Source organism: Lepisosteus platostomus, chromosome 3 (assembly GCF_059453375.1).
Source record: "Lepisosteus platostomus isolate fLepPlt1 chromosome 3, fLepPlt1.hap1, whole genome shotgun sequence".
Lineage (NCBI taxonomy): Eukaryota > Metazoa > Chordata > Actinopteri > Semionotiformes > Lepisosteidae > Lepisosteus > Lepisosteus platostomus.
The window spans coordinates 58266398-58289811 of record NC_142613.1 but is presented as its reverse complement, the minus strand read 5'-3'; the positions used below and the strand labels follow the sequence as shown (position 1 = coordinate 58289811).

At 38.4% G+C, this 23414-nt stretch overlaps 1 protein-coding gene across 1 annotated transcript in view; it reads right to left on the bottom strand.

The window, feature by feature from the left end:
* The window catches only part of LOC148675146 (hippocalcin-like protein 1), a 63674-nt gene extending 47863 nt beyond the window's left edge, over positions 1–15811 (bottom strand). The window contains exon 1 of the mRNA XM_088626182.1: positions 15208–15811. The gene's annotated coding sequence lies outside the window, so the exon portion shown is untranslated. The remainder of the gene's footprint in view (positions 1–15207) is intronic.
* Positions 15812–23414: the final 7603 nt, after the last annotated feature.

Genomic DNA, 23414 nt, shown 5'->3' with positions numbered 1-23414 from the left:
TTGCATCCAACTGTATTCTTATTCAATGAAAGTATTTGCAGTTTTATGCAATATACCATTTACAACACTCATTCTGTCTTCCATGAATTCATGTAAAAGGTCAAAATTTTACTTAGATACTGATTTCTCCTCATCTGCATCAATATTGTTGAAGAACAGATGCCATTTAAATAAGCCAAATAAAAAATCACTATGGATTTCAGATATCAATTACTCTTTCATGCAAATTACAAATGCCAGATGATAATTCGGATTTTTGCTTAAAATTACTGTTTAGAAGACATGCTCTGGCTGTCTCTCCTTGGCATGCTGTATTCAGAGCCAGAAGAGTCCTCTGCACAAGATACAGTATTTTGTTTTTCAAATCAAGGGTTGTAGAAGCAAGCTATACAGTCATACTGTTTAAGTAAATTGTTCCTAGAAACAACTGGATGAAATCAGTTGATTAGCAAACAAGGAAGTGGTTTTCTTACACCAACCTTAAGTCTAAATATAAAATGTTATAAATGTACTCTGTATATCTCAACTGTAATCAGTTTCTTATAATTTCCAAACATACATATCACAATGTTGGAATTAAGTTTTACCCACAGGGATGCTTGCAGACAGATTTATATCAATACCAGAAATGTAAATATCCACATCAATAAAAGCAATGCAGGAGCAACGCTTATTTGTAGCAAAAGCAAGTATTTACTTAGTCCCCAGTAACTCAAATTCGACTGGGAAGTACCAGAAATAGGACAAGGCAATCTGGAGAGAGAACGCTGAACCCATCAAGCTGTCAGTTCAATTGGTCTACATTAGCAAACAAGGATTCAAAATGCTACGGGAACAGCTTTCTAGTGCCAGAATTGGCAGACAAATCTTAATTTCATTATGAAATACAAGCACTGAATTTAGCAGTTAGGAGTGTAAGTGCCACTCCATAAATCTTACAGAGAATGTACTATATACTCTATTAGCTTCAGGTCAGCATTTTATACCAACACGAACTCATTCATAGCAAAAAGCATATCCTATGTCACGAACACTTCATAAAGCAGCTTTCCCATGTGACGGCTTCAAACTACCCCAGCTAATTCATTACCATACTTGCAGTTTACCACAGTGTAAAAGTACTGGCTTAATGTGCTATGGCTCATGGGAAACTGCTGTTAACGCGAGTCCTCTCTCGTTTGTGATCTCAGCTTGCCTAGTAAACGCAGAAAGCAAATTCCTGTCAGGGAAATAATGGACTGATTGATTTTCTGGACAGATGGAGCCTAGCAGCACAGCCAAAGCAACAAGAGTAACTGCATTATCTGTGGCAAGAACAAGCTGCATGCATCTATTGAACAGCCATTTCTTTACTTAAAAATGTATTTATATTGTATATCAGCAGTGCCATTCTCAGGTCTTAACTTTTGAGGTGCCGGCAGGTCATGTTTTAAGAACTATTCAGATCAATGACATTTATGGCATTACACATTATGTACTGTACCTGTACCACCACATCCCAAAAATACCATGAAGAGCAGCCTATACTGGTGGTTCTCAACCCTTGACCTGGTCCAGGACCCCTCTGCAATAATTGTTTAATTTATGGCTAATGGATAGGGGTGCTTTTAAAAAAAATAACCTTTTCTTCTGAATTTAGAAAACACAGAGGTCTACATTCATTGACTCTACGGCACACTTATCACGCTGTTTCTGTTGTCGAAACAGCTCTCAATTCAGGCCATGAAGACAACTGTCAAGAGGGTCTTATGCCAACGTCAGTCCCACCAATATAAAGTTTCTTTTTGTTTTGCAGAGGTCCAGTTACGTCAAACACACCTGAAGAAGGGTATGCGTGAAACTCTGAATTTAATTCAGGGTTCATTCTTGTGCCAAATGCTTTAATCAGCCACTTTGCCCAGAAGTAATGTTATGCCTTATCAAGTAGGTAAACGGATATCTTTGCCATTCTCTACAAAGGACAATTCTGAAATAAGTTTCCAACCAAAAATAACAGCGACAGCACAGCGGCACAGTGTTTAGCATTGATGACTCACAGAGTTGGGGCCCTGGGTTCAATTCAAGACCTGGGGTGCTATCTGGAGATTGTATTTGTACCCCTAGTTTGCATGGGTGTCCTCCAGGCACTCTGGTTTCCTCCCAAAAAAATACCAGAAGGTTAACTGGCTTGTGGGAAAACTGGCCATGGTGTGAGCACGTGCTTGTCCTCATTTGTGTCTGTGTGTGCCCTGCAATGGACTGGTGTCCGTCTAGGGTGTATCCTGCCTTGTGCCCGCGCCTTGCTTGGATAGGCATCAGCTCCCCTGCAATCCTGTATTAGATAAAAGTGGCTAGAAAATGGATGGACGGACAGAATTAACAGTATTTTTATTATCTAAAATGGCTCTGGACCATCGGTCTTTATTTTAACACCAGCCGTCTTGCATAAAGATAGATAGATAAGACTTTATTGATCCCGAAAGGGAAATTGATGAAATATCAGAAATACAGAACAACCCACAAGAACTAAACAGCAGAACCTAGAACTACATGCCTTTGAAATTCTCTGTAACAGATGCAGGCAGCTGCGCTACACATTAATATACAAGTATTGCAGTGACTCAGAAAAGTTAGTGTTCCAGTAACATTGTGTTGACCATTTTTGAAAATATTTTTTCTTGCAGAAGAAATATTTCAGGAGAAATCGGTCATTGTATTTCCAGCAGGAAATCATGTCATAGGTAACAATTCAAAAGTGCTACAATGGAAACTTTAAGAATGTATTCAGCAGTACCGTGTGTATATGCTAAGTTGTGCTAAAATGCATTAAAGTTTCTAGAAATTTATAATAACACTTCAATACTTTTGTTCTCAACTAGAGACTTAAATGTCTCTTAAATGTACTTTAAACTTAAACATGTACTTTGCTATAACTACTTGTTAAATATCATAAAAAAGCCAGGACTCTTAATGCGTGTCTTACTTATCTTGGATATAGTCAGATCATCCAAGAGCAACTAAGGAGAAATTATTCACATTTACACAACTGCACACTGATTTGACAACCCTTATGTTGTTTTTAATTAGTGTAGACCACCTGGATGGTGAAGCAACACTAATTCTACAGCTAATTAATTTTAAAAAGCTATCATTGGAAGCTTTCCATTCAGAGCCTGTAACTAAGAAAATCAGTCCAAGGGGTGTTATAGCTAAGTGATGGCCTGTATTTTTGGGGGTGGATAACTACTGTACCTAACTAGCTATTAGTTTGCTTTCCAGGTCCTTAATGAAAACAGCAGAGGCACGGCAAATTTGGAAAAATGAAAATGGCACAAGACATGATCAATCTACAAATATCACGCACCATGTTGCCACAATGATTAGCACAGCTGCTTCAGCAGTTCTTGGGTCCTGTCTGAAGTGCCTTCTGTGTGAAGTTTGAATGTTATCCCCGTGTTCACTTGGGAATTCTCCACATGCCTCTGGCATCCTCACACTTTTACAAAGACCTGCCAGATAGGTTAATTGGGTCCCTACATTGTCCCTGTGTGCCTGTATGTACATGCCCCTAAATGGACTGCATTTGGGGATTAATCCCATATTGAGCTAAAGGGATAGGCTTTGGGTTGCTGTGATCTCAGTTGATGACAACATGTTGCTCAGCAAACACTAGAGCCATAAAAAGAAGACAAATCATCAAGGGATTGTGAGGAACGCACAGAACTACGAATCACAAATTTTGCCTTCTTTTCATTAAACTCTAAAATGTAGAACGAGAAATTAATCTCAGAAACATTTTCTTATCTGATTAAGATTCTTATTTGGTCTTCTAATCAGTACAGCACAAGTAACTTCACCAATATGAATATAAATATAAAGAATATAAAGAGGAGAGGAATGACTTTTGTATCTACCTCCGAGAACAGAGTTTTTCGCTTGTACTGTACAATAATAATTTGCAGCCTCACTAAAATTCCTCACACTCATATGAGAATATCTTCTCATATAACTGATGAAATCTTTGACATGATCCTGAGGACTACCAAAAGAGTAAACACCGAAAACTGGCTTTGATCCTATTTTTAAGACTACCTACTGTATGGTATAGAAATTGAACCTAAGATCACACTCTCTTATGTTATGAGCCAACATTTTAAAATATTTCCTGAGAATGCCTGTTGTATAACACACAGTTCTTAAAATATGAATTTAGGTTAAAAAAATGCAACGTCTAAGGTCACGTTAAAGCATTATCAGATAAATGTATGTGTGGGGAGCCTTGCTATTCCAAAGTGAACCATTTGACTCATATTTTCAGAAAATGTACATTTTTACATTTCTTTTCTAAAATTCGTATGATACATGTAATTAATGAAAATGAATAAGAAGTACAATTAGTTATTTGATATGATATATGATGTTCTTAAAGTAAAAGTTTATTTAGGCCAAAACACAACACACTTTTACAATCAATTTTACAATTTCAAAATTACAGTGTTATTCAACTCTGAATGATAGAAACTATAATGCTGGGATACCAACACAGCTCTAGTGTTTCTTTGAGGCAGGCCGTTACATTTTCTTGAAAAACCTTACACATCCAACTGTATAAATAGCATTGATATTTTAATATTTATCTTATATCAGACTCTTTGCAATTAAGAAATGAAGTAGCGGAAGACACCACATGGCTTGGAAAAAACCACCACAACATGTTAAATTATTTTTCATGCTTTTATTAAGAGGTGTGATTATGGATTGTGTCTCTCAACCCCTCCACTGTGAGTTCACACTTCACCTTGGGAGACTCCTCTGTGTCACCAGGTGTAATACTAATAGGCACAGGAACTCTTTCATCCCCACTGCAATATCTGTTTCAAACAATGTATCGTAACTATCCTCTCCCTTACCTTGCTGTAACACTGTTGCATTGACTTCTTGGTTGGCAAAATTCTGTCATTGGGTTGTAATGTTGGGAGTGTGCGATAAAACAAATTTCCCCAAAGGGACAATAAAGCTTGAATTGAAAGTATTCAAGAAAAATTACTCCTGAAACAGAGAAGTAGACATTCACATTTAAAGGCAAAAATCTTTTTGGTTAGTCTAACTTGGACAGAAATACCAATAATGAGAGGTACTGAAGAATATGTCAGCACACACGTCTTCCTGGCTGTCGCTGTAAGTCCCAGAGGGTGAAATCAATTGCTATAAGGCAGAAAATAAATACAGTACTATTCTGGAAAAGAAAATTTAAGAGAGCCGTATATTAATGGTAACACGTTTTTATACACCTTCTCACATCAGAATGTTTTTTAAAAACTGGTGCTTTCAGATGTGTCGTTTTCAAAATTTACAAGGATTAAAACCCGACTTGTGTCCTCAGAGTCATGCATGTCCACTACATAAAGGTGCAAGAGAGGTAGAAATGTTCACTGCCTTCACAATGAATGGAATAATTTTCTGTCTAAAAATAAAAGGTTCTAGAAATCTAATGTGAGAAAATGAGGAAAACAGGTCCATTTTACTTCTACAAAAGCCAGCATGAGCGATTAGGAGGCAAGTATCCAATATGACATTCATGTTACACAAAGGCAAAACTATTCTGCTGTTCAGATATTCTTTGTCCTCTGCAATATTAGGCCTATCAGAAGATTTACCAAAAGCAGTTATTATTTTAATGAACTTACTTGTGTCAGTGGTGTAGAACAACTGAATACGCGTTGCACGCCTTATTATCAGCCTACGTCTGTCACTGCCTTTTCCTTTAGGTTTAGTGTTTAAAGGTCTTACAAACACATTCTAGAATTGTCTGTAAACACAGGCAATGCACCACTGGATCAGATGACTGCACTACTGACAAATGGTTCATTTTTTTCAGATTCATTAAGGCCTTTGATTTTACAGTCATTTTATCCACAGTTCCATATCATCTTACTCCTGAAATTATGAAGAAAAGCAAATTGAATATAATTCAATGGGCTCTGGACACAGAATGAGACATGTGAATGAAAGATGTCATTTTTTTTCATTTTTACTGTTCTCACTACCATTTTTCCAGTCGCAGTGAACACAATGAACCCATCTCAGAAAAGGCATTTCTTAAACCGCTGGTCTAAGTCGAGGTGACTCAATAAAACATCTATTTTTAGTTCAGGTCAGGACAATACCTCTCTATTGAAACGGCACCGGGACATACTTATTGAAAAACATAAACGGAAAACGGTAGGGCATCTTAGCCAGTATGATTCTAAAACCAGAAAAGGATTAAAAAATATATAACATGTTAACTAATACATACAAAAGGAAAAGGAAGCTTCAAATGAGATCCTATGTCTCTCAGTACCACTACTGAATCTACAAATAACATGATCAAGGGTAACTTTTAATTTGTGCTTTCATTTTCTAAGGTACACAAAAAAATGAAAATACTCTCAGAAACAGCTGAAATTGGCATGCCCACTTCAATGTCTCTGCTAAAATCAAGACCTGGTCCTATTTTGGTCATAACACCACATGTTTGCAGGCTGGGAAATTTGAAATCTTACACTACTAATCTACGCTCCAGGAACATTATGGATTGGCCTTCATTACTTGATTTTTTTACTTATTACAGAAGACCCCATATGAAATGGTAAATGTATTCTGAGGGAAAATCAGAAGCTTTGAAAAAGCTGGCAAAGGTATTGCTCTTATGTAAGTATTTCCTACACAGCTCTACCGACAGATCAATCGAACAGAGCTCTGGGCATCTACATTAACTGGAGCAGGATAAACAGCCTGTTGTCACACTACAGTGGACAAATCTGAAAATCATATTCTCGGCACCGCAGCAAGGAAGAGGCAGGGTGAAGGCTTGGAGGGTGGGGGGGCATCCGTCTTGACATGCCTTCCCCAAAGAGTTCAAGCAGAACTTCCCAGCAGACAGTATTGGTGAGCCCGCAGATGAAATGCAAATCAGGATTATTTTGTTCCAGGCCAGATTTCAAAGCAGGCCGTTTCCAAATATACTATTATTTTGATATGAACAGGTCTGGTCAAAACTCAGCTTAAAATGAGGATTGAGTGTCTCTCAGCAATAAACTAAATCAGTTTATTCATTGAGCATGGTTCTGAAACACTGTCTGAAGGGAGAGACTGAAAGAAAATTTGAGAGGTAAATATTTTTAAAAAATTGTGCGCAGTTCATTTCCTTCCAACACTAACTCCTTTTCCTCACTTTATTCATTTTAACAAGGTATTCGCCCCAACTCTCCCACAGGCAAAGGTTGGCTTAAATTGTTGTGGTGGAGCAGTTTCCACATTCTACTCCACCCAAAAATACAGCAAACACTGAGACATGTCTCACGTCTTCCACAGAAGCAGCAAATGACAAATTGCTTAGTAACTGCAAGGAAAATGTCGCCTAAACCACTCCCTGCCTTCGTCAATTGGTCAGCCAGTCAAAACCTGTTAAAACGCTCGGGCACTGGAGGATCACTAACAAGACAAGAATCTTTTCCGAGCAGCAAACAAAAGGAAAACAGGAAATCAAACAGCTTCTTTAAAAAGAACCAAAAATAAAGCAGATAACAACAAGAATCAGTGTCAGTGACAAATATAATGGTCTGCTGATTGCCCCAAAAAGTCAATCAGTAGTACATTAAAATGAAATAGATAGATAGATAATACTTTATTAATCCCGTAGGGAAATACCAACTAGCCTCAAGTAAAAAGCTTTTCACTGCTACTTGTATTGTTTGTAGTTTGAGCACTTATATAGGACATCAAGAAAAGAATTATGGTGTTACTTAAGTACTGTACATATTGTGGTTGATACAGCATTAATTTAATCCTTGACATCTTTGAAAAGTCCACAGTTATTGCCTCTAATTTTAAGAAAATCACTTAGACACGTCTTACAAATTGCAGTTTGGAATTACTCCATTTCTTGTCAAAATAATCTTAAATGAATGCAAATAGCTCTCTTCATTGATTTGCATTAAAATTTGATTAGATTCCAAGCAACGTGATACACAATTTCCTTTAGAGATCAGAAGATTAAACCTCAAAACCATTGAAATGTATTGAAATGAACCTGATTATCTGGTGAATCGTCAACAAGTAGTTTGTATATACAACAGTACTGCTGTTTTTTTGTTGTGAAAAGTAGAAATATTTTGAAAGGTTTAACAAATCTCTGCAGCAATCTTGTCATATTATCAGCTGTTCATAAATTCGTCCAACGGGCATAATTCCAATCACACTGCCAATGGGACGTAATAAAGCTTGGTAAAATCAAGTCACGTAGTCCAATTTTAACATTTAAAAAATATTTTGACATTGCATTTCAACTTGGCTGCATAACTTTTGCATTTTCTTTGGCAGGTTAGTACTGCTCTAATCCTAAAGCTCTTCTCCATCTTGAGAAAACAACATAATATATTATGAAAATGTACTAAATATACCATAAGAAAAAGTACTCTGTTGAGAAATTTTAACCAACTTAATTGAACTTTATGGAGAATGTATCTTTTTCTAAATAGTTATATAATTAGATTGGTTCCATCTATTCTAGAAGTCAGATTCTAGGACACAGCCTAGTCATTTTAGGAAAAGTCTGGAACAATGGACATATAGACATGCAGCATGTTTGCATTTACAAATTACCCTGTAGAATGTTCTTTTTGGTTAAAAAAAGAAATGCATTAAATTTAATTAAATTTGGGAATCCTGTCAAGTAAGAAACTATTTGCTATTACTGTTTAAGGATAGGTTACAGAAATACTATAAACAGGATACGGGTACACATTTACAAAGGTTGTGACCCTAATTCTCAAGATAAAGTAATTCTGTATGCCCACACATACAGTAACAGAATACATCCTCACCTGCACTATAGCATTTGTCTTAGGTTCCCCTTAAAGGGCAACTGCAGTCCCAATTTCTCAGACAGGTTATTAAATCTTGGTAACAAAATTAATTCATTGACGCTATAGAAAAAAACGCAGATTTCAAATTAAGCACAAAATGGTGAACTTTGCGAATGTACTGTAAGTCGCCATGCTGTCACAAAACTTGCATTCAAGTTCCCATTAATTGAAACGTGATGCCGCCCTTCCTGCTCACTAGTCACTGTAATAACTAATATACTGCACAGGTGTTCCAGTGTGATCTGCATGCAGAGTTAACAAGTAAGTAGTATTTGTCGGCAAAACTGTCTCGAAATCAAAAGCAATATTTCTGGATTAAAAGAGATGTATTCACAAGCCAGCTTGTTTACAATGTAATATGGCAGCAACACGTCACGGGAGGTCTTTTTGCCTCATTCTGAATCGCACTATATGGCACTGCGCATGCATGGAAATGTCTATTTTGTGGTGCAAATTGGAGGATTTACAAGTTATTGTGTACATTTTACTTTTATTGTGGTTTGAAATGCACTCATCAATGCTGATTCTTTCTAACCCTGAAATATAAAAAAATACCATTGCATTTCCCCTTTAATTATATGAATCCAGAGCAATTGATTTAAAGCACAGAAAACACAAAATCATTTATGCATTTTTTGAAAAGCAAAATACAGTGTAAAACAACACATATAAAAGAAAAAATACATCTTCGTGAATTAAATGTAAATAATAATTATGTGCATCAAGGTGCTGAGGTCTATCCATTAGGTTCACTCAAGAAGATTTAATATTGAACAAATTGTATCCAAAGCAGTACTTACCGCCAATATGATTAGAATTCAGCTAGGAGCAACATTCAGACTCCTAAGTAGTAATTAACATTAAAACAAAATGATCCAGGCCCACTACTCCATTACAAGTCCAACAAAAAGACTTAAACATAAAAAAATCCAGCAATGAAAAAAGATTACTTGATAAATTACATCTTTCAGTTGACACAGACTAAATTACCAGGAATACATGCATACATAAAATATTTGGTATTTACATTGAGAACTCCTTATTGCAAATGCTAATTTGAACACTCCACACCCATTTCACCTAAGCCTGTGAAAATAAATAACCATAGTGAGTGGAAAATCACACTCATGATCTTTACATCACCTTGATCTTTACATATTTAAAGTTATTTCCTGTGAATTAGATTGATTTGATCTTCATAAAACACCAGGCTTATGTCTCCCCTGAGCAATAAAGACGAGAAGAAAACACTTTTCTTATAAGTTTGCACAGGTAGTCGCTGAAAACTAACATTTCATCTTCTATGTGATACATCTTTTGTAACAGATTTCAAGTACACCACAAAACTAACGCGGTTTCACCATCTTCGTGCTCAGAAGAGTGACCAAACATAAAGCAGATGTAAGGGTCCTTATCCCAACCCCTGAGTCATCCCAGCCCTAAGTGAGGGAGCCAAAACACTGCAGGAATAGGTTTTTTCACATTTTTTCTTGTTCCACTTAAAAACAGGATAATTGTTTTGTCCTTTCCACTGTCTAAAATAGAATGCATCTCTTGGTAATGCCTAATAATTGGATTGGAAAGCTAATGAAGTGCAATTTAGTAGATCGGATGCTTCTCAATGAAAAGGATTTGAAAACGCAAAACGAGGGGTGAGGCGGACACAGTGGATGTTTCAGAACAAAAACAAGTCTTTCAGTGTTTAATGTATGTAAAAAGTTGGAAATTAATATTTGGCATTTCACTACGAAGGCTAATTTTGTGTTTCATATACAGTACATGATTCATATACTTTACAGCGACTGCTCCACCTCACACAGTGGCTGTGTAAACCCCTTGCACTGGCAATGTGCCTCTGTGGGTGGGTTTCTTCTGCTACGACATGACACATCACGTGTTCTATGAATAAGGGTTTGTTACCGAGACATCTGTGCAAAAGTAGCAGCTGCAAAATTTCCAAATATATTGGAATATAAAGGGAAAACTGCACATCAATCCATCCTTTAAAGTGATACGTCTACAGCACTGTTTTTATCATTGCATTGGTAACCAAAGGCAGGGGCAAAAAGAGAGATTTTATTGAATGGCATCTAAATAATAAAAGAAAGCAAGTTTACAGAGCACACGTACAAGCCAGTGGAAGAAAACTGACCCGCTAGAGTCCACTAGTGTGTACAATGAAAGTTGACTTCTTTTGAGAAATGTAAATCTGTTGGGAGACTCCCCAAATCGCAGCTCTCAAACAATGATGGATAACACTACTGCCATCAGCCCCACCTGCACAAAAATCACTTTTAATGTGAGGATCGATTATACTATTGTATCTTGGGCCACTTCTATTCATCGAGTTTCCAGTTCGTAAAAAAGACAGGTTTGATCCTGATTTTTGCACTGATTCAAGTCACTTACTTGGATCATCAACTTTAAGGTATTCTGTAAGATCTCAATGCACTGTTCTGGGTTATTACATGGTGACTGAGGTTATAAAAGACGTATATTCTAGTTTAACACATCAGACAGCCACTTAAAAAGACACTTTCAGTTTTGGACTACATAACACCAGCTACAATGAAAGGGAATTGACTGATATCCTAAAATGAATATTTTATTGAGGTGCTCACTAAGGAAAAAGGACAAAGTTCTGTATAAAATGGTATTAACGCAGAAGAGACAGAAGTGTTTTCAGGCAGTAGATTAGATTAAATGTAAATAATAATTAGGTGCATGACAGCTGCTGAGGTCTACCCATTAAGTTCCCTCAAGAAGATTTAAGACTGAACAAACTGTATCCAAAGTAGTATCCACAGTCAATATTATTAGAATTCAGCTGAATACATCTTAATGGATAATTCAAAGCTGAAAAGTATTTTAAAAAAGTCAAAAACAACATGGAATTACCTCTTCTTCTTCCTTTGCAGCTGGCATGCATGCCAAAGCAGCTGCTCTAACATACTGAAATTGCAGTGAAACCAATGGTTTTAACAATCTGTTCTCAAATTATTTTGTTACCATGTACTCGCCCAATTGGGAATTGCCAATTTAGTCTCTCTTGCCTTGGCTCACAACCATAGTTGTGACCAGAAGCACCACTTGCAGCAACCACACATGGAGGAGAGTGAGGACATACAGACCCAATCCTTCAGCCTCCCCACCTTTGAGCCACTCATCAGGCTGTGCAGATACATACACGAGGATCAGTGCCAAATGGTAGAGAGGCACACCCCTCACCTACAGTACAGCACTGCAGGTCTGCAGGTATCCAGGAAATCACAGAGGCCCCAGAAATAGAGAGAGCCAGTCCAACACTCTAGCCTGTAAGCTGACTACTGCTATCGGCTGAACACTGCCACTTGCAGAATCCCAGTTACAGTGGGCTAGTGACTTGACTCAGGCTTCAACCACAAATTCTCAATCAAATCAATACAAGTCAACAGATCCAGCGATTGTCATTACTTGTTGCACAAACTGGGTGAGTGTGCCCACTATTTCATCCATTACTGTGAATTTGGAGCTTGACTCCATCCCTGTCTAAGTCTTCTCTTCTCATTTGCTTGTGGCATCATAAATGAGAGAAACCATTCATGAGGAGTACTGAGAAAGCACAGCAGATACAACCAATCATGAAGAGAGGTGCCACAAGGATAAAACAAATCTAAAACATCAACAAGTGGGACAGCACTTGACTATGTTAAATCACCCCGTGAAGATGGAGCAATGAGCTAAAAAAAGAAAATAAACATTCACAGTCTCAGAGAGTGATATTTCTAAGTACCATATAATATTTCAGAAGAAAAAAATATTTAACCAAACAGTTAAGGCACAAACTCAGCTTCCCTCTCCCGTGTTGTAAATACAAAGCCGAGAGAACATTGAGAGGCACAGTACAGGCTTTCCTAGAAATTTGTAACAAGGCAAAAATTTCATAAAAGCCAGTATCACAGTGGTAGAAAATATTCCTTGAAGATGGCCAATTAAAAATCAAACAGAGCTGCCAAATGACCCATGGGAATAATTTCTTACAGCCTTTTCTTTATGAAGCAATGGATTATTAAATTAAATTTCTAAGCAGAAGAAATAAAATCAGCTGCCGTCGGAGACCAACCAAATTAGTATAGCAAAAAGAGTTTAGGACAGGCAAAGTTGTAAGAAAATTCTGTTCTCTGTGCCCTGGGTGTCAGAGCTTGGATGAAACAAATGCAAGGAGCTTATTAAGCATAGACTGCAATTAAGGAATAATGACACATTACAGCAATTAACACTGTAAAAGGCCTTCATATCATTTGATATATTCATATATCCCTTGCTTGGTTCAATCCTTACATTTTGTTTAAAGGGTTTGGAACCCCTGCAGCTGTGTCCTGTGGGTGAGGTGAGATATTTCATCCTGATCGAACACTCAGATCTGGCAGTGCAGCATCATGGGCTGAGGAGGGCTGAGCAAGCAGCACAGCAGTCTGCAAACTGCTTTTTTGTTTGATGGTTCAACAAGTTCCAAACCTCAGTGGGAAAGGTTGAACTTTTCTGGCGAAATGTTTCTTATTCACCCTCTTCTTAAGCTCTAACACGGCACTTTTCCCTCGCACAACTGAAATGCTAACAGGCGATGGTTGGGAATTCAAAAAAAGACGGTTTTATGAAAAGGCATCATCATCCTTTTGATTTAACTTAACGGAGCCTATGCTCAGCTGTAAGTAAAACTGTCAAAAAACGTAAGTGTTCTTCAAAGGCAGATCTACAAAGATAAATGCAATGAGCTACAAAGTTTTAACATGTCCATGCCACTTGAGGAACTGTTATGTACCAAATAAAGTAGGCAGTAGTTCAAGCAGACAGGATCCCTGGCAAATACAGTATTTCGAATTTTTACATGGAACAAGAATCCTGAAAGTATTTTCATTGGTTTGCTGTGTATGCAGAGTCTTAGGAGATGAAATTATTAGTGTGACGTTAGTCACACACACATTTTGCACCACAATACCACATTAAAGCAAAAACAAAAGAAAGTCTGGATGACTGCAGCAGACTGTTTCACTAGTCATTAAGCCAAGAACATAGGCTGAATGCTGGAGGCACTTCACACACATACAGTTACAGCTGAAATTATTAAACCTATGTCATTTGTACTTGCAATTTACTGTATATTTGATCCTACAGTACCATTACAACTACATATTTCAATGGCCTGAACGAATGACATGTCTACAGCATAGCATTCATCTTCACATAAGCAAGTTTACACTGCAGCATTTTGGGAAAACGCAGTGTTAAGGCATGACTGAAAAAAAGTGTTAAGACTAATGAGACATTGAATGCCATTTGGACCGTGGCGGCGGTGCAGAATCCAATTTAGGTCTCAGGATTTATAAAGCGAAGTTTGTGGGTTTAAATCCCGGTTAGGCACTGCTCTTGTATACTTTAACGAAGCACTTTACTCAGATTATTCCGGTAAAATGCACCAGTGCCTAAATGGGTACACATGGATGTCGCTTTAGAGTAGACACATTTGCTGATACGTCATCATTGTAACTAAAGATGTAAATTACTAATAGTGATCAATTTCCTGGCAGCTGGCTGTGTAAGTGGACGACATCCATTTGCCATGTTTTTAAAAAGGCGTCAGCTACGCCTTTGAATGACTTATGTCTGACTCTTAACAACAGAAACATCAGTCTGCAGTACCAGAATGACTTAATATCCACCATTCACATGACAACGTTGTCACCGGCAGCCGTGACCGCTTCTTTCCAGTGCACTCGCTAGATCTAGCTTAGTGCCGTGGCGCTGCCACCGGTACAATCTTGCCATTCAACTTTCGCAGTACAAGCGCGATTCAACTTCACCTATACTTTACTTTCAGAGGGGCTGCGAACAGTCCCCGGACACAAGTGAAAGGCGCTTTAATGATCTCAAGATGTTCCGACTGGAATCCACAAAGCACAGTCAGTAGCTAGAACGGCGCAGATCACATTCGCTTTATCTGCCGTCGTCATTCAAAAAGTTTACCAGACAAAACAGGTTGTATGGACTGGTCTGCATGTTGCGCGCCGGCCTCAAGCTTAATTGGTGTTCATTTGATCCCGCTCAGCTGTCAAAACAATGGGTTATACACTACTATACAGGCAAAGAGCTGACAGTAGTACTGGTGTGTGTTGAACAACCAACTTAGCGGTGTTCTGCAAGAACGAGGCAAGCAAAAGTTATCCTTAAGACCACGGAAGCAAAATAATGTAAAGACAAAAAATACACAAGTCACATGCATCATCAAAAGCAAATAACTTAAAAATAATATATATATTATTTATTTTTAAATCCAACTCACAAATGTCTTCGATACCAACTTGTCGTCTGTTGATAGCGTTGTTGTCAAGTTAGCGGATCCGATGCACAAGATAAGTGTCACAATATACCTCTTCGCTCACTTTCTTCTTAGCTCACGAGTTCATTTCTTGCATTCGGCTTATTAAAACAAAACAAAAAGAGGAAACGTAGGATCTACAATCCTTCTGAAGAAACGAGCGATAATGATAAAGTACAAATGTGCAATGATATGTTGATGCTTTCTATTTCTTGTTTACTGTTCTGCTTCTTTTAAATGGGTAAAAGTTGCGATACAGGGGGAAAAGTCCTTAAGGTATTTTTTTGTTTTTGTTTTTCAAAGAGGTTCAGCGGACATAATTTGTTAAACAGACAGTTCGATCTACTCTAGAAGCCAATTCCATTTCGAGAAGGAGCTGCAGCACAGATCGCCTCAATACAATGCAACTTGTTAATGGCGGCTTCCAAAACACAGATAGGGTGCGACGGTATCCACCCAAATTGGACTTCCTTTCAGTTTTCGATCGCAAAAGGTTATTCCGTGGCACCAGACTCAAATGATTTTACTAGACGAAATTATCTCCAATTTAGGAAATAAAAACAAACATTTAAAGAAGTTGTCGTAATTGTATGAAATAGAACTCCCCTGTCGTGTTCACGTAGGAAATTCCACTCCCCCCCCCTCCAGCTCCTCCGCCCTCACCCTTGCGCACCATCAACAAGCCCAGGCTGTCAGGAAGTAAGTGGTCTGTGTTTACTGCCGACTAGAAAAAAAAAACATCTTTGCATCTATAGCTAATTCTGAACGACTTCTTGTGCAGGCCTGAATTTTAAAACATCGAATTCATTGTTTTTTAAAGTTATAATAAACACTCTGTTGTACTCATTGCCACGTTGCTCCAAGTTCCCGGTCCTGACAAAATGTGAAGCAGACAGATGTTTTCGAGTTACTAAATTTGAACTCACCGGTTTATGACCGATGTGTGAAGGGCAAGAATAATCTATGTAGAATGGTGTAAAGTCCAAAAAATGATTCTTGAATTACTGATTACGAATGCATTATTCTATTAAACAATCCTATATACATATATTCCAGTATTTAGTTTCGCAGAAAATAGTTCATTGCACTGATAGTATCTTTGAGACACATCATGGTCCATTAACACAGTGGAGTGTTCTGAGTACTGAGGCAATATATCTGATAGTGATTTTTTTTTATTTTAAACAACTTTTAGTCAGTTGAAGCCAATATTATTCTGAGCTGTCGCGTCCGTCAATCACCCTGCCACAGTCTTCCCAAACTTTGTATTTGTGGTTTAAGATTCATTATTTACCAGACCAATAAAATATAGGTCAGTTTAAGTTAAACTGGATTGCTCATCTCCAATGTTTTGTTTTCTTCTCACCTGTCCACGTTGAATGTCTGGGTTTTTTTTTTTAGTTTTGCAAATTGGCCCTTTTTTCTCTGTGATTTTTTTCCTCTAGGTGGCAGGAATTGGTCGTGGTGTGCAGACGCGAACCGTTGTTTACTTTGTCCATTGAAAAAGTGTTTTGTTGTCTTTTCAGTCTCAAGAAAATAATAAACACTACATTATACCTCTTCCTATATGAGAAAAAAGATGTGGGCTACAATAAGTGGTCATCATTTAAGGCACTAAAATTATAAATATATAATATTACAAAATGCTAAATGTGTAACAGCTATGTGCACAGCTGCCTTTTACTGACTTACGTTGCACTACAAGACTGTAAAATCATCCGTTTTACCCCGTTTAACGTTTTCTTCATCCATGCTGCAGTGGGTACCACTGTAATGTGCTGTGCTTGGCTGGGACCGAGAATTTCGTAACTCAACTTTGCCACTGCAGGCTGCTCAGCTCCTCCTCCATCACGGTCGGTCCACACTGCACCCTCCTTCCATCTGCAGTGAATTCTGCTACACCCACCACCAGCACCATTCGCAGCCATGGAGTGGCATAGGCATCAGCACACGCACACAAAGTCAGATTAAGACGAAACAAGAGATGAGTACATAAAGACTACCACGAAGAGAAGGCAGTGTGGCAGAGTCCTTTTACACATGGGCGTGGGGACAATGATTGCAATAAAGGTAACCCCATCCTTTCCTTTCCCACAGTAATACAAGGGTTGTGGCAACATGTCAGATCCAATGATCCAGTGGAAACTCATGTAAAGGCCCTCTTCTTATTTGTCACACCTTCCACAATAGATTGCTGTGGGGGGGGCTATGACCCATTGATATTTGAGGCTTTCCCCTCCTTTAAACGACCATTGTATATTCAAACAGGATGACTAGATAGAAGAGAGCACCCCCCTTCACCCGCAAAAAACACCCTAGCTACAGTACTTGAGCCCCTCTTGACTGGTTGCTTGTGGCAAATTGCTAACAGCTTCAGCTCCCTGGTTGGATAGTTTGTTCACAGCTCTTTGTGTAAATAAGAGCCTCCTATTCTGAGTCTGAGTAAAACACACACACCCTTGATTTCCATCTGTGACCTCAGGTCCTCATATCATTGTAGCATTTGAAGAAGCCACTTGGATTAACTATGTCATTACCTTTCAGGAATGTGAAAACTTGAATCAAATCCCTTTGCTATCTGCTCAGTTCAGGAATAGAAGTGTTTCAGTTTTTTCAGAGTTTCAGGTTTTTTTTTTATCTGTGTGTGACATTCCTTTGAAAACTGTGATTGTGATAGAGACAATGAAAAGAATGTAAGAGAAGTCTCAAATGAGAGGAAAGTTCTAAAGTGAAAAGAAGAGCATAAACAATAGGCCACAATGTAATTTGCAAAATTTTTATTGATGCTTCCTTGTTCCAGGATGCAATTTTATATAGACAGGAAACAACACTCAATGTGTTGCACTAATGTTCTGAATGATATGAATATTGTTTCTTCTCTTCAAGAAAAGGATGAGTCCTACTCCTCTACTGTACTTCTTTAAAGAAAGCAATTTGCTTTTCAAGCCCTAAGGAAATGCCATTATCATGAGGAATCCCTGTCAGTTCACCACTGGAAGAGAGGTACAGAAGAAAGAATAAATAAGTGCCAACAGAATCAGAATGCACTCAGTCAATGCATCGTTATGAGAATTGTTCTGAATCATTTCTGTGAACTGAACCAATTTCATCCGTTTCCTTGTAAGCTGCAGTGCCCCCGAGACTAGTAATGTAAAGTGCAACTCATTTTCTCATTTTTAAAATAGGACATTTAAGACTCAGAGATATGTTATGGTATTTAAGCATGATTGAACTAATGCCAAACACTTCTCTTTTACAGTATAGCAGCATTTAGTTTTAATCATACAAACAGTAAAAATAGTAAGTCCCAAGTTAGGTTAACAAATGAGAGGAGGCCTTGAGAATGTCTAAGGTATGGTATTTGTTTTCCAGTAGCTAATTGATCCATGGTACAATTTTTGTTGATTTATTTTTTATTTATTTTTCTTGATTGAGTCCCCTTGCAGTTTTCTGTGTTCAAGATTAAAAAGATTCTGTTCTTTCATCCTATCAGTGTAGGAAGCCCAGGACTATATCCTGTTGACCTTCTCTGGACTGATTGCTGTGCACTATCTAAAAGGCTAGAGGAGCTGAATTGGCCTGTTATTCGTATCCCTCTTTATGTTCTTATGTTCTAAAATGGATTTTATTTGCATGTGATGAGAAATTTAAACGGCAACAATTTAAAGGCTGCATAACTGAGATTATTCATGGAGCTTAATCTATACATTTAAATGAACTCTTTACCTTTGCTCACCAAGGATGAATTGACATTTTGCTGTCAACTCACTTTTAGTATTTATGGGCAGACAAATCAGACATGGAAGAAGGGGATGTTCATAAATCAGGTGAATAAAATAAAATGAAATGGGAAATGGCTGATCTTCTCTTGAAGCTAGCTTGAGAGTTGTGTAGGTTACTATGAAATTGTCAAGGGATCTTAGTATGGTTTTAAATTTAGATTCTGAAATGAAATGAGGCCATACAAACCCATTGGCCATGAAGAAATGAAAAAAAGCTACAGAACCTAAGGAAAAAGAATGAATTATGTCGCTTCTTTGTTCATTATTGTCTCAACTAACTACAGTCAAGTGTCAGGAGTTGCCACTTACAACTACAGTATGCAGTCTGTTATTCTGATACATTATCACTTCCCTATCATTCTGTACAAAATAAGGGATCAAAAGTATTATGTTCCTCTCCCCATATCTATAAAAAAAACTAAAAGAGCAAATAAACAACATAATTGAATGCATGGTTCATGAGTAGCCATAACAAGATAGCAATTTGACCACATATGGTCATACTGTCCTGACCAGCAATTGTTATAAGTAACACAGGTACATCACACTTAGAACAGGGCCAAGTACCATCAAAAACTAGATTAATAGACACAAGCTATGTGAAATAAAACCAAAATCAGATTGAAAATAAAAAGCCCATCGTTTGTGCTGTGTACAGCCATGCTGTTTCTTAGCAACAATCAGAGAAGCTTTCTCTCCAGATAAAAGTTTTTTTGTCGCTTTCCCTAAAATTTTATTTTGGGGGAAAAAAAAAATACAAAATGTTGCTTGCCTGATTATTGAAATATTTTTGATATGCCATGCCGCTTACCCCAGAGCAAGGGTGTCCCAATCCAGGGGAGTGGGCTATGCACACCAGAATGGACAATAAGGGACAGCACAGGGCTGGTCAGTCTAAACCTAGAGCCAGGCAGGACAGGGCGCATTGTCGTCGGTGAGGTCTGCCAGGGGGTGTCCCAAAAACCGGGCAGAACGGGACATGCATTCTTCTGGTGGTCTCCTCCAAGGACTTGACCTGTCGGAGAGATCTGCAGGAGGCACGCTAGGGCCGAACTAAGCGTGCTTTCAGGATAGTCTTCTCTGGAGATGGGACTGAACTGGGCATGAACTATTGGGGCTGTCTGTAGTAGACGTGCCAGAGATCGGGCTGAGCAATTCATGCCCTGTCAGGGTGGCCAACGCCTGTGGCTGAGCCGAACCTAGGACGGACCTGCACAGGACACGGGATCTAATCGTGCCCACTGAGATCCCGATCCAGTGCAGAGCCCAGGAGCAGGTCAAGACAAAGGGCAGGCAGAGAGGCTGGGAGGGCGGAGTCCAAAGGGCGGAGAGCAGGATGGCTGGGAACTGAGCTGGAGCGCAGGCGGGTGAGGACAGGGAGGACCAACAGGGCCAGTAGCTGTGCTGAACTCCAGACCTCACCGCCAGCACACACACCAAGAGGATAAGAAATGTCACCATGCCCACTGCGGGGAACCGCGCAATGTGGACACTGGGTGAACAGAAGCGACTCACACCCACACTGTGGGACAAATCTGGTGCGACTTGAGTGCCAGGGGAACAGAAGTGTGCCCGCTGCCACCAGCCCGAGAGCTGACTGCACTCAGCAGGCTGGAGCAGTGGAAGCAAGCACAGCCAAGGACAGGTTCCCCGAGCGGAACCTGGGAGGGTCAGATTGCAGGAGGGAAACTGAATCAGATGGGAAACAGGAGGAATTCGGGCTGTCAGGGAATGGGAAGAAAGCACGAAGGACTCTGCTGGGAAATGCTGGCTGGTGGTCCAAAAGTGATGCAATGCCAGACACTGTAGCTGAGGAGAAACTGAGCAGGTCTTAAATTACCCCTAACACCTGATGCTATGTGACTTCTCACTACAGCCAGGTGCTACAAGTTTCTTGTCTCCTCAGGAATTAGGGCTGGAGGGAGGAGGCATGGCCTGCGGCCACTACAACTGCACACAACCCACTGCTTCGCCAAAGAGCCATCATGGCAATTTTGAGTTGCACTTAAGAAATGTGTCTTCCTTCAGTTTCTTAACTATAATGCACAAACCTTAAACCTTTAACTACAAACCTTAATGGTTTCATAGGTGCCTAAATATATGGCAATTCCAGTACATAATATCAGTTTCTGTGGCCTGTTTTCATTTGTATTGTTTTTACATCCCATGTCGCTTTTTCATGAAATGGAAATTCACCCACTGAAGCAATGGGTTTTACTTTGTGCCTGAAATCAGAGATCAGTTTCTTCCTTGTTCAGGAAAGAAAGCACATGAAGATGAATGAAGAACCTCAGCTGAACTACTGTAATTATATTTATGGTAGTGCTTGTGAGTTTATTTCATTGTGTGTAACCCACCAAAGACATGAGCACATTCCAGTATGACACACAGGAATGGCAGAGAAGAGAGGGGAGGAGGAGACGAGCACATACAGTACTGTACATGGCACAACAAGCAGCAGAACATTTGGACAAATGTCAACTGTTTTCCCACAGTCCTTGTCAGTCCCGATGTCCTTTTCAAACAGTGTAGCCACGGTCCCATTTGACTCATACTCCTGCTCCCACCCTGATTCTCCCACATATCTGAAAGTAGGCTCCATTAAACATTTTTTTTTCTTCTTTCTTTTGACATTTCAGCGTGCAATTGACCTCTACGTGTTCATAAGTCAGTTTTATCTTGGTCTGTAGTTAACTTCACTGTTGAATTAAGTACTCTTACATCTCACCTTGAGGCAGCATATGTTTAAATTTATTTGTTTTTTAACCAAAGCAACTTACATTTACACCCATTTAAATATCTGGGGATTTTACTGGAACCATTTGGGTGCAATATTTAGCTCAAGGCCATAACAGTATCTGGAGTTTTAACTCATCACCTGCTTGTTCCAAGTTCAGAGCCCTAACCTCTGCTCCATTCTGCTGCTGTGCAATAGTATGAATCACAACATTTTGATATATAGTTTGAAAATTCTTCCCATGAAACTAATGAATGCAATTTTTTGCATGCCTAAATTGATGTTGTTTAGACATAAATTATTCTGTTACCAGTGCTCTTCAGAATATCACTAATGTATGATGTTGAAACAGCTACTCTGTACATAGAATTTTACAATCAGGTGTGCATGTGGGATTTTATTAATATAGATTTGCAACTTCTACTCAGTCTGCAACTGTTAGACACAAAGGGATTACTTGTAGAAAATAAACAAGGTATTGTACCAATATTGTATTGATAATAAAAAGAAAACAATTTGTCCCCAGTCTCTGGGAGACTGAAGGATGAAGCTCTTAATCTTCATATTTTCTTGGCATTGACATCATGAGAATCCATTGATACAATTGCGTTCGTTTCCCTTAATTTTTAATGTATTTTATGTATTTTAATGTATTTATTTAAAATGCTACTTTAGAACTTCTTAATTAATAAATTTGAACATTCAATACATTATGGATCTTGGTGTATTTCCTAGCACTGACAACAGGACCACAAACATCTGTAAAATCAAAGCTCATACAAATATTCAGATAATCTACTATATTATACAGTACTGTTTATTCCCTACTTTTAAGAATAGGAGAAAAATTGTAAACAAGAAGAGACCAATTTGCCCATCTTACTCATTTGTTTGTTTAGAAAATCTAATATTTTATCCAGCTATTTCTAGAAAGAGTACAGAGTTTGGGCCAAAGCCACCTGGCTAGTCCCAGATACCCACAACTCCTCAAGTAAAAAAGTATTTTTTCTGTCTATTTCTTAGATTTGTGATGTGTTGTCTGCTACTGAAGAAGAATGTGGTCTATTCAGTGCTGGACTGTTGCTCTGACTTGTCTTCATTCTAAGAAATAAAAGCTGCCAGGATACAGGGTTACTAGTTTAGTCAACCCGCAGTTACAGTATGTTGTATTCTGTAGTTCAGGGGATCCCAACTCTGGTCCTGGGGACTTAAACTTACATACTGTACTTGTCTTCGTTCTTTCTGAGCTCTCAGTTACATACTGGAACTGAGCCCTGAACTGAATTAAATAATAGGATTAATTTGAACTCTCAGTTTTGTCATACACTAGACATTTTGGAAGTTGCCTAAACTATTGTGTTTGATTAGTAACTTACAGTAAGTATAGTAAGCAATTTTTTAGGAGAAAAAAAAACAATCAAGAAACTTGTTTGTTGAATTAAGGATTCAATTAAGTAGAGGTTGGAATAAATACCGTTCGTTATTAGTCACAAGGATATAGACAGGAAACCCCTGCTCTAATTAGTGTTTTGTTTATCTGGAACTCTGACGTTAAAGACGTACTCATTGTCACATATACTTTACAGCAAATATGTGAGAGAGGGTTTGTCACACCAGAGAAGACTTTTTGCATTCTTAGGTTTTAGAAGAGT